The sequence below is a fragment of the Nerophis lumbriciformis genome, linkage group LG09 (assembly GCF_033978685.3).
Source record: "Nerophis lumbriciformis linkage group LG09, RoL_Nlum_v2.1, whole genome shotgun sequence".
Taxonomy (NCBI): Eukaryota; Metazoa; Chordata; class Actinopteri; order Syngnathiformes; family Syngnathidae; genus Nerophis; species Nerophis lumbriciformis.
The window spans coordinates 29039660-29050000 of record NC_084556.2 but is presented as its reverse complement, the minus strand read 5'-3'; the positions used below and the strand labels follow the sequence as shown (position 1 = coordinate 29050000).

At 39.3% G+C, this 10341-nt stretch overlaps 1 protein-coding gene across 3 annotated transcripts in view; it reads left to right on the top strand.

Moving 5' to 3' along the window:
* gabrb4 (gamma-aminobutyric acid type A receptor subunit beta4) overlaps positions 1-10341 on the top strand; it is a 172143-nt gene that overhangs the window by 38053 nt on the left and 123749 nt on the right. The gene's annotated exons all lie outside the window — the stretch shown is intronic.

Genomic DNA, 10341 nt, shown 5'->3' with positions numbered 1-10341 from the left:
AAGTTGGTGTATTACCTGATTCTGATGACTTGCATTGATTGGAATCAGACAGTAGTGATGACAAACGTCCACGTTTTCAAATGGAGGAGAAAAAAAGTTCCTCCTTTCTGTCTAATACCACATGAAAGTGGTTGGTTTTTGGCATCTTATATGTCCAGCTTACATATTCGTTTTTATACACTTTACAAGAAATACATTGGCGGCAAACTCCGTAGCTTGCTAGCTTGTTTGCGCAGGCTTTCGGAGACTCTTATTTTGAAAGCGCAGGCGCGATGGAGCGGCACTTTTATTGTGAAGACAGGAACTGTGCAGTCAGTCTTTAGGCTTTTGACGGGGTGTACGGTTGAAATAAAAAATGGTCTTTTTTCCTTCACACTTTTGATTGATTGATTGGAACTTGTATTAGTAGATTGCACAGTACAGTACATATTCCGTACAATTGACCACTAAATGGTAACACCCCAATACGTTTTTCAACTTGTTTAAGTCAGGTCATGTGACCCCTGGCTCTGTTTGATTGGTCCAATGTCACCAGTGACTGCATCTGATTGGTGGAACGGAGTGAACGTCACCAGTGACTGTATTTGTTGAAACGCAGGCACTATGAAGGTCTGTCTGACAGACCAAAACAAACAAAGCGTGCATTAACAGATCGATAAAAATTAGTAGCGAGCTGAATGTAGATAAAAGTAGCGGAGTAAAAGTAGCGTTTCTTCTCTATAAATATACTCAAGTAAAAGTAAAAGTATGTTGCATTAAAACTACTCTTAGAAGTACAATGTATCCCAAAAGTTACTCAAGTAGATGTAACGGAGTAAATGTAGCGCGTTACTACCCACCTCTGGTGGCTAGTGAATTGGTTCCAGGACTGACCATAAATTATCCTTTATAAATCAAATATGTATATACTTGAAGAATAAAAAAACTGTTTACAAACTTCTAAATAAGTTATTTCCTAAACAATATTAGAGTTTTTTACACTCCATCTATAGTAGCCTTGAGTTTGTTCTACTTGCTGATAGGCGGAAGATCCTCCAATTATCATTGCTTTGAGCTTCATTGAAGCACGGTCACAATGTGGAAACACTTTGTCAAATTCTGGGTAAATCCTTGCAGTTAGAACTGGTCTTTGATGTTCTGAAAGTAAGTGGGCGAAATTGTTCTGCAAAAACCTTGTCAACTCGGGAGTCGCAGCAAAGATAGCTGCCGACAGCATGTCCTGCCGCATTTTTTATTTTATTGCCGTTGTCATTAGGGGTGTCCTGATACAACTTTTTTATTTCCAATATGATACCGATTTTAGATAGAACCTTGCGTATTGGTTGATATCAATATTAATCCAATACGATATCAGCACAAATTGTGATCTGTACTCTTATCATCTTGTAGTGTGGAATTTTAGAAAAACGCTTGATCGGCACCAGCCTTATGAGGTATTTATGCTTTTAAAATGAAGTGATCATTTTTTTTTTTTTTTTTTGGCAAAACCTAGTGGTCACAATAATTCATTAAATTAAGCTTGTATGCAGTAATGTGAATGATCCAGACATGTTTATTTACTGGACACATTCTAATACGCTTCTACATTGGAAAGTTTATATATGTCAATAATACGTAACTATAATTATTCTATACTTGTTTGGATTGACAAATTTGTTATTTTAAACTGCAATATTACAAATTAAGGACCCTTATTTTGTATGTCAAGCTTGTGTGCAATTGCGTGCTTAGCTGTTGCGTAAGTGCTAGCTCCTAATAGCCTATAGACTACCTTGTTTACCTTCTGTTAATGAGTTAACTAAATTACAAGAAAAGATCACACTAATGTGCTTATTGGAGGACAATTAGCTAGCTGTCCAGCTTTGCACAAGTGAAAGAGCTGCAGGACTGCTTGTGTCAGACATACTTGCCAACCTTGAGACCTCTGATTTCGGGAGGTGGGGGGGGCGTGGTCTGTTAAGAGGGGAGGAGTATATTTACAGCTAGAATTCACCAAGTCAAGTATTTCATATATATATATATATATATATATATATATATATATATATATATATATATATATATATATATATATATATATAAGAAATACTTGACTTTCAGTGAATTCTAGCTATATACTGTATATATATATGTATTTTATTATACATATATATATATATATATATATATATATATATATATATATATATAATAAATACTTGAATTTCAGTGTTCATTTATTTACACATATACACACACATAACACTCATCTACTCATTGTTGAGTTAAGGGTTGAATTGTCCATCCTTGTTCTATTCTCTGTCACTATTTTTCTAACCATGCTGAATACCCTCTCTGATGATGCATTCTGCTTCGTCTCCTTGTTGTGTGCGCAGTTGTGCACTGCACTCTCTTAAAGCCGTAGATGTTATTGTCACATATGCATGTACAGTAGATGGCAGTAATATCCTGTTTAAGAGTGTCACAACATTGCTGTTTACGGCAGACAAACTGCTTTACGGTCGACGAAAACGTGACTGCTGTTGTTGTGTGTTGTTGCCGTGCTGGGAGGACGTTAATGAAACTGCCTAACAATAAACCCACATAAGAAACCAAGAACTCGCCCTCGATCATTCTACAGTTATAACGTATTTGGGTGGGCACGCTGTTTATATTGTGGGAAAGCGGACGTGAAAACAGGCTGTCGACACGTCACTCAGGTCTGCATGGAGCTGGAGGGGGCGTGGCCTCCAGCTCCGCCTGAATTTCGGGAGCTTTTCGGGAGAAAATTTGTCCCGGGAGGTTTTAGGGAGAGGCGCTGAATTTCGTGAGTCTCCCGGAAAATCCGGGAGGGTTGGCAAGTATGATGTCAGACCTTATGACATTTTACACGCAAGCCATTATCATCCGATAAATGTTTTTTGCAGATATCGGACAAGTATTCTATATCAATATCATATCAGGACACCCCTGTTACGTTCTGTGTTGATCGTTGTTGGTCAGGACCCCAGGATGCAGGCAAAGTGAAGGTAAAACCCCTTCTAGTAGGGAAAAAAACAACAAAATAGTGCTGCAGGCACATCTGCAGTCCCCTCCAAGGTTACTCATTGTCATCCCATTGGGTTGAGTTTTTTCTTGCCTTGATGTGGGATCTGAGACGAGGATGTTGTTGTGGCTTGTGCAGCCCTTTGAGACACTTGTGATTTAGGGCTATATAAGTAAACTTTGATTGATTGATGTGAGATCATAACAACTCCTAGTTGGCATTGAAGTTGTGTTATTGATCTCAAAGATGAAGTGCATCAACAGTCCAGTCCAGTGTCTCCACTTTGTGTTGCGCCGACATAAGCATTGTCGCTAGCAGGAAGTGACGCGCCCGCTCCCATCGAGTCCTGCCACTTTGTCAAAGGCTCAGAAATGTGGAGATGTGTTATTGGTGAGGCAGGAGTCTGAAATGAAGCACATAAACAGTTATACTGTAGTCTTCGTTAAACAATGGCTTATCGCAATTATACCGGAAGTTACTGTTAACCTGAAAACAGTCTCGCTTGCTGACTGGTCTTTTTTTATGACAGAAAAAAAAAATACAAATACTGCACTGTAATGCACATAAGACTTTGTTTAAGAAATAGCACAGGCATAGTGTTGTAAAAGTATAGTGTGTGCATAAACAATATCGTCTGGTCTGAATGTAGCTTTGTTGTTCTTCCTATTATAGCAGTAAATGCCAGCATGACCGTTTACTGCTTAAAGGAACGAGAGGTGCAAAGCAGGCTTTTCATTAAAAAGACATGTTAATGGAGTTAAATGTTAATTAAATGAGTGCAAGGAATGGAATAGTCTGAGGTTCATCACTTCAATTTACAACAGTCCTGCCCAGTCAGAAGTGACCGTACACCAACTGATCATAAATGTAATGGTCATGCATGTTCTACTGCATTTACTTAGGTTTTAACGCCTCTCTGTTGTTTATTCCATCCTTGATCCCCGAGTACGTTAACAGTCTGTTTTTAAATTGCTTTTAGATATGTATTCATATATTAATAAATGAGGTGATATGTTTTCTTCTGAAGGCAGTCAGACATGACAATACAACCTTCATAATGACTGTGAGTAAAACAACAATATTACATGCAATAAAGTTAAAGTACCAATGATTGTCACACACACACTAGGTGTGGCAAAATTATTCTCTGCATTTGACCCATCACCCTTGATCACCCCCTTGGAGGTGAGGGGAGCAGTGGGCAGCAGCGGTGGCTGCGCCCGGGAATCATTTTTGGTGATTTAACCCCCAATTCCAACCCTTGATGCTAAGTGCCAAGCAGGGAGGTAATGAGTCCCATTTTTATAGTCTTTGGTATGACTCGGCCGGGGTTTGAACTCACAACCTACCGATCTCAGGGCCGACACTCTAACCACTACGCCACTGAGTAGGTTACAGTGGTACCTCAGTTTCCGTGTTTGTTTTACAAGTGTAAAACAATCATTTTTATCAATCAAATATTTTATATTAATATTTTTGGGTGACTGGAATAAATCAATTGGATTCACATTAATTATTATGGGAAGAGACAGACACTTTGGAACAAATAATATCCATGTGATGTATATTTACAAGATATATTTCAACATTCTGCAGTTCTGCTTAACCATCCATGTCCCGGGACACATTAACAGAATCATACTGTATAGTATACAGTATTGTTTTACTGTAATACCACGTGCTAAACAGTGTGTGCAAACCATAAAATTGTGTGTACTATTAGTGGGTGTGTTGCGTTTGATCTACTAAGATTGCGTGTATAATTGATAACTGGTGAATATCGCCTTATTTAAATGAGGTTGTTGCCTTATTACACGTCCTTCACCATGGAAACACTCATTTACTGCACATTCATGTTTTCATGCGCCGACCTGTGGTGTTATGCTATGTTTTGAAACATGCAGCAGATATGTATGTTCCACTTTCTGGTGGGCATTTTAGAAGCAGTCCTGCAAGGCATCTAGAATGGGACACACCTTTTTTATGCGCTGAAGGTGCGCCCTGGGAGATTCTTAGACTTAGACTTAGACAAACTTGAATGATCCACAAGGGAAATTGTTCAACACAGTAGCTCAGTTACAATGATGGAAAGTGTAAGGATGGAAAGGACAATGCAGGTATAAATAGACTAATATAGCGATAAAAAATCTAACATATATACGAATATATACATAATATGTGTACAGAATAATATATATACAGATATATTATATTATGTCTATACAATATATACCAATGACCATGTACAATATTACAGTATATACAGTATATATAACTAACTGCGAGAGTGCGCTGGAATTATACAACGATATTGCTAAATAGACAATGTATCTAATAACTTTACATTGGAAAGTCCATATATGTTGACAAGCATACGTAGGATGGAGCTGCAGGGCGATCGCCTCCATTTTCAACTGCCAGATTGCACTTTATTTCAAGACGTAGTAAATATAGATGCAAAACACCTTCTGCAATTCAGTTTTAGTCTTGTTAAATCACACTGCGTGTGTTAAATAATTATTTTTGCATTTTCTCCTACCAGAGTTGTGGGCGTTTTGATGATCAGCATGTATTCTGCATATTCATGAAGACAGCCATGCTAAATGGATCGCACTCCTTATTTTGTTCATTTGAGACACAATCCTCTGTGCACAAGCTTAGTAGGTCAGCTTTGCACGTGTAATAAAGTTTGCACGTGTTTTAAGCCACGCAAATCTTTAGTCGCTCAGGCCCAAAGTGCTTTATTGACGCACCCTATTTCCAGGCTTTGGCTAACCACGTCATCGGCCTTGAGTTTGGCACCTGCACTGTATACTGTACATGCAAACGAATCTGTAAATGTGCTGCCAAATGTATTTGAAGCACGTGTCCATTGTTGCATTCATAAAATGTGCATCATCCAAGTTACTTCATCATTGCTGTGACAAAGACTCACTGAGTCACATGTGGTTCTGGGAGAAGTCTGCACGAATTAACTGAGCTGTGTGCTTCCGGATAATGTCGTATTATATAGACCAGTGCTTACAGTACTGCACTTGGTTTCCCACCATTTTTGAGACATTTGTGAGTACAGGAGCCAGTTTGGTGGTTATATTGTATTGTTGTTATTGTTTTTTATTTTTAAATGCTATTCGAGGAATCCTAATTGTCGATTCTAGCTAGTTTTGTTTTTGTTTTTTCTGCAGTGCAATTACTTCTTCTTTGATACATAATGTAAAGTAATCCAAATAGTAAGCCGACAATTATGTGAGGCCTTTCATCTAAACACAACGTTACAAGTACAAGCATGAAGTCAGCACTGACCTGCTTAAAAACACTTTGTGCTGCAGCCTGATGGGAGGCTGCGTACAGACCCATGCCTCAGCACTAATTAACTACTGTACACCACGCACACTTTTTGTCAAGTGTTTATATATCTGTTAAAGGTGTACTAATCGTACATACTTTGCTGTGTGTACAATAAACATAATATAGCCCACAGTATATACAGTATATGCATATTGCCACGTCTGTTTGCAAATTAACTAACATTTAAACATATAAATATATGCATTTACAGACACACACTGCTTAAAAATCCTAAATGATTGGACCGTCCCTTCAGGATGCTCCGATTTGTTGCCGGCTTTATTTACATTAAGGTTAAAGTTAAAGTTAAAGTCCCAACAATCGTCACACACACACTGGGTGTGGTGAAATTTGTCCTCTGCATTTGACCCATCCCCATGTTCACCCCATGAGAGGTGAGGGGAGCAGTGAGCAGCAGTGTGCGCCACACTTGCGAATCACGTGCCTCCACTTCTACTGTGTCTTCTCCCTGTCAGTCATGTCGTAGTTTTAGTGCTTCCATATCGATTTTACAGACATATGTACAGTAGAACTATATGCTACTTTGTTTTAGGAATGGAAACAGCGGAGGATGCATTTGCATATACAAACCAATCTGCCCCACAACAAGATGATAGAGAAAAAGAAGAAGCTTATTGACTACAATGTCACACTACAATGGCGGACTCGCGCAAAGCTTGTCGAGTAAAACTTTAGCATATATTGAGATATCCACTGGTGTCCCAATGGAAACAACATCACAAATAAGGACAATTCCAAATGGTGAGTTTGAAGGATGTATGAAGGAAGGCAAGGTTAGGTTTGGTTATTTTATTAGTACCCAAAGGTAAACTTGTTTTGCAGCCGGCAAAATCAGGACATCCATTTAAACATACAGAGAAAGTAACATCTTAAATATGCAATGCAAAGACCTACCACATAACAAGCATCACAAACATTGCCAAGATCACAAAATAGTGCATGTACTCAAAGTTCTCCATAAAAAGGATAAAACATCCATCCATCCATCCATCCATTTTCTACCGCTTATTCCCTTCGGGGTCGCGGGGGGCGCTGGAGCCTATCTCAGCTACAATCGGGCGGAAGGCGGGCTACATCCTGGACAAGTCGCAACACAGGGCCAACACAGATATACAGACAACATTCACACACACATTCACACACTAGGGCCAATTTAGTGTTGCCAATCAACCTATCCCCAGGTGCATGTCTTTGGCGGTGGGAGGAAGCCGGAGTACCCGGAGGGAACCCACGCAGTCACGGGGAGAACATGCAAACTCCACACAGAAAGATCCCGAGCCCGGGATTGAACCCAGGACTACTCAGGACCTTCGTATTGTGAGGCAGACGCACTAACCCCTCTTTCCACCGTGCTGCCCAGGATAAAACATATACATTCCCAATCAGATAAGATTTGGGACAAGCCAGAATAAAACACCATAGAAAAACAATGCACTAAATAAATATAGGCTAAAAAAGGTACTACGGCTTATTTAGTTCTGTGATGGCAGCTGGGACAAAACTACATCTGCACCGTTTTGTTTTGCCTCTTGGGACTAAAAACCTCTGTCCAGATCGGAGAAGCTAAAAATGTACCCACCATGCCTCTGTGGTTTGATTTTAAATCTCCTGTACTTCTGCAGATCCCAAATGAACAAATACAGGTATCCATAGGTAGGAAAAGTTGGTTTTGCATAATAGTCCCCTTTAAGTCTGTTACTGTGCACCTTCATCCAAAAATGCACACTCTGGGTGGAGTGCCCCTTAAATGTGAGAGTTCCTTGTCAAAAATGGACTTCCGCATATTCCCCCATTGACTAAAGTACTTTTGCCTCAACGTACTTCTGAGGCTGAGTAGGCTAATAGGTCCAGTGCCCCTGAGGTGAAACATTATATTGCACTTGAAGTTTGAATACAGTGTACATCACACATAATTAAATGATGGAACTCTCAGAAATTTATTCTGATCGCTTCAATTGAGAAATCTGGAAGCACCCATTGAGATGAGGATTAATGACAATATTGCTATCGTATACCTGGCTGTGTTTCTGCCTGAGTGCGAGAGAAGGAACGTGTGACCACGGTAAAAGGCAATTGCACATATCAGCCGCAGTTGGACATCATTGGATGTGATTTCAGCTGGACCGTGAGGTCATCATTTAACTATATGCGATTATTAAATACAAATTACATACTGTATTTATCAGACACTATACAAAGGATGAGGTGGTGTTCATCAATATTTGCTTTATTTAAGAGATAAGCAATCATTTAATAAGCAGAAAACCTATAAAAAAAAAGCATACATTTTAATCACTTAATTTGGTGAATTATTTGAGAGTTCATGTCGACTCTCTGACTCGTACAAACATTCACACACACCAACAGACAGCAATCAACACTAGACCCTCTGATGCGTCACAGCTTGACAAACAGTTGTGCTAAGCAAAATTCTTAACATCAAACATAACATCAGGATGGCTACACCAAATAACAAGACACAATTTCATCTACAAATTACGATTCACCTCCAGCCAGGAAGAATATGCTGTTGTAGCATGCATACACACGCTATTGTTAAGATCTTACATGACAGTTTGGACGTTATTATTAGATTATTTGGTTTTTGTATTACTTATTGTCCTCTGGAGTGGGCTAAATCATGATGCTTTGTACTCAACGTGATTAATAGCTTTCCCCTGCTGCACTATCCCAGTATTTTTTTTTCCCTAAAAAAATGTTTTTTACTTGCACTTTACCTGTTTCTGAATCCTAAGTTCCAGACCAACAACACCCAGCACACAAAACGTAAAAACTGTATCACCAGCGCGACACGCAAAAAGCATCTAGTATGGCCTGGATTGATGTGGCCTTCTTAAACTTAAAGTGCCATCTTTTTCATGGATTTTAGTGACATTCCCAAGTGTTAATAAAACTTCCTGTTTATTTGGTAATTAAAAGTAAAACTAAGATGCACATTACAATTTAAAGGGGAACATTATCACAATTTCAGAAGGGTTAAAACCATTAAAAATCAGTTCCCAGTGGCTTAATTTATTTTTCGAAGTTGTTTTCAAAATTTTACCCATCACGCAATATCCCTAAAAAAAAGCTTCAAAGTGCCTGATTTTAACCATCGTTATATACACCCGTCCATTTTCCTGTGATGTCACATAGTGATGCCAACACAAACAAACATGGCGGATAGAACAGCAAGTTTATAGCGACATTAGCTCGGATTCAGACTCGGATTTCAGCGGCTTAAGCGATTCAACAGATTACGCATGTATTGAAACGGATGGTAGTAGTGTGGAGGCAGGTAGCGAAAACGAAATTGAAAAAGAAACTGAAGCTATTGAGCCATATCGGTTTGAACCGTATACAAGTGAAACCGACGAAAACGATACGACAGCCAGCGACACGGGAGAAAGCGAGGACGAAATTGGCGATCGCCTTCTAACCAACGATTGGTATGTGTTTGTTTGGCATTAAAGGAAACTAACAACTATGAACTAGGTTAACAGCATATGAAATACATTTGGCAACAACATGCACTTTGAGAGTGCAGACAGCCCAGTTTTCATCAATTAATATATTCTGTAGACATACCCTCATCCGCTCGCAGATTTCTTTGACTTTCTCGTTGGAAATGCATCTGCTTTGAGAGTCGCAGGATATCCACACATTCTTGCCATCTCTGTCGTAGCATAGCTTTCGTCGGTAAAGTGTGCGGAACAAACGGCTGACCATTTCGTCGGCTTTCCCCACAGCCTCGTATTTTGAACAAATTTCGTCCAATTTCTTGCCACTTTCGCATCTTTGGGCCACTGGTGCAACTTGAATCCGTCCCTGTTCGTGTTGTTACACCCTCCGACAACACACCGACGAGGCATGATGTCTCCAAGGTACGGAAAACAGTCGAAAAAAACGAAAAATAACAGAGCTGATTTGACTCGGTGTTTGTAATG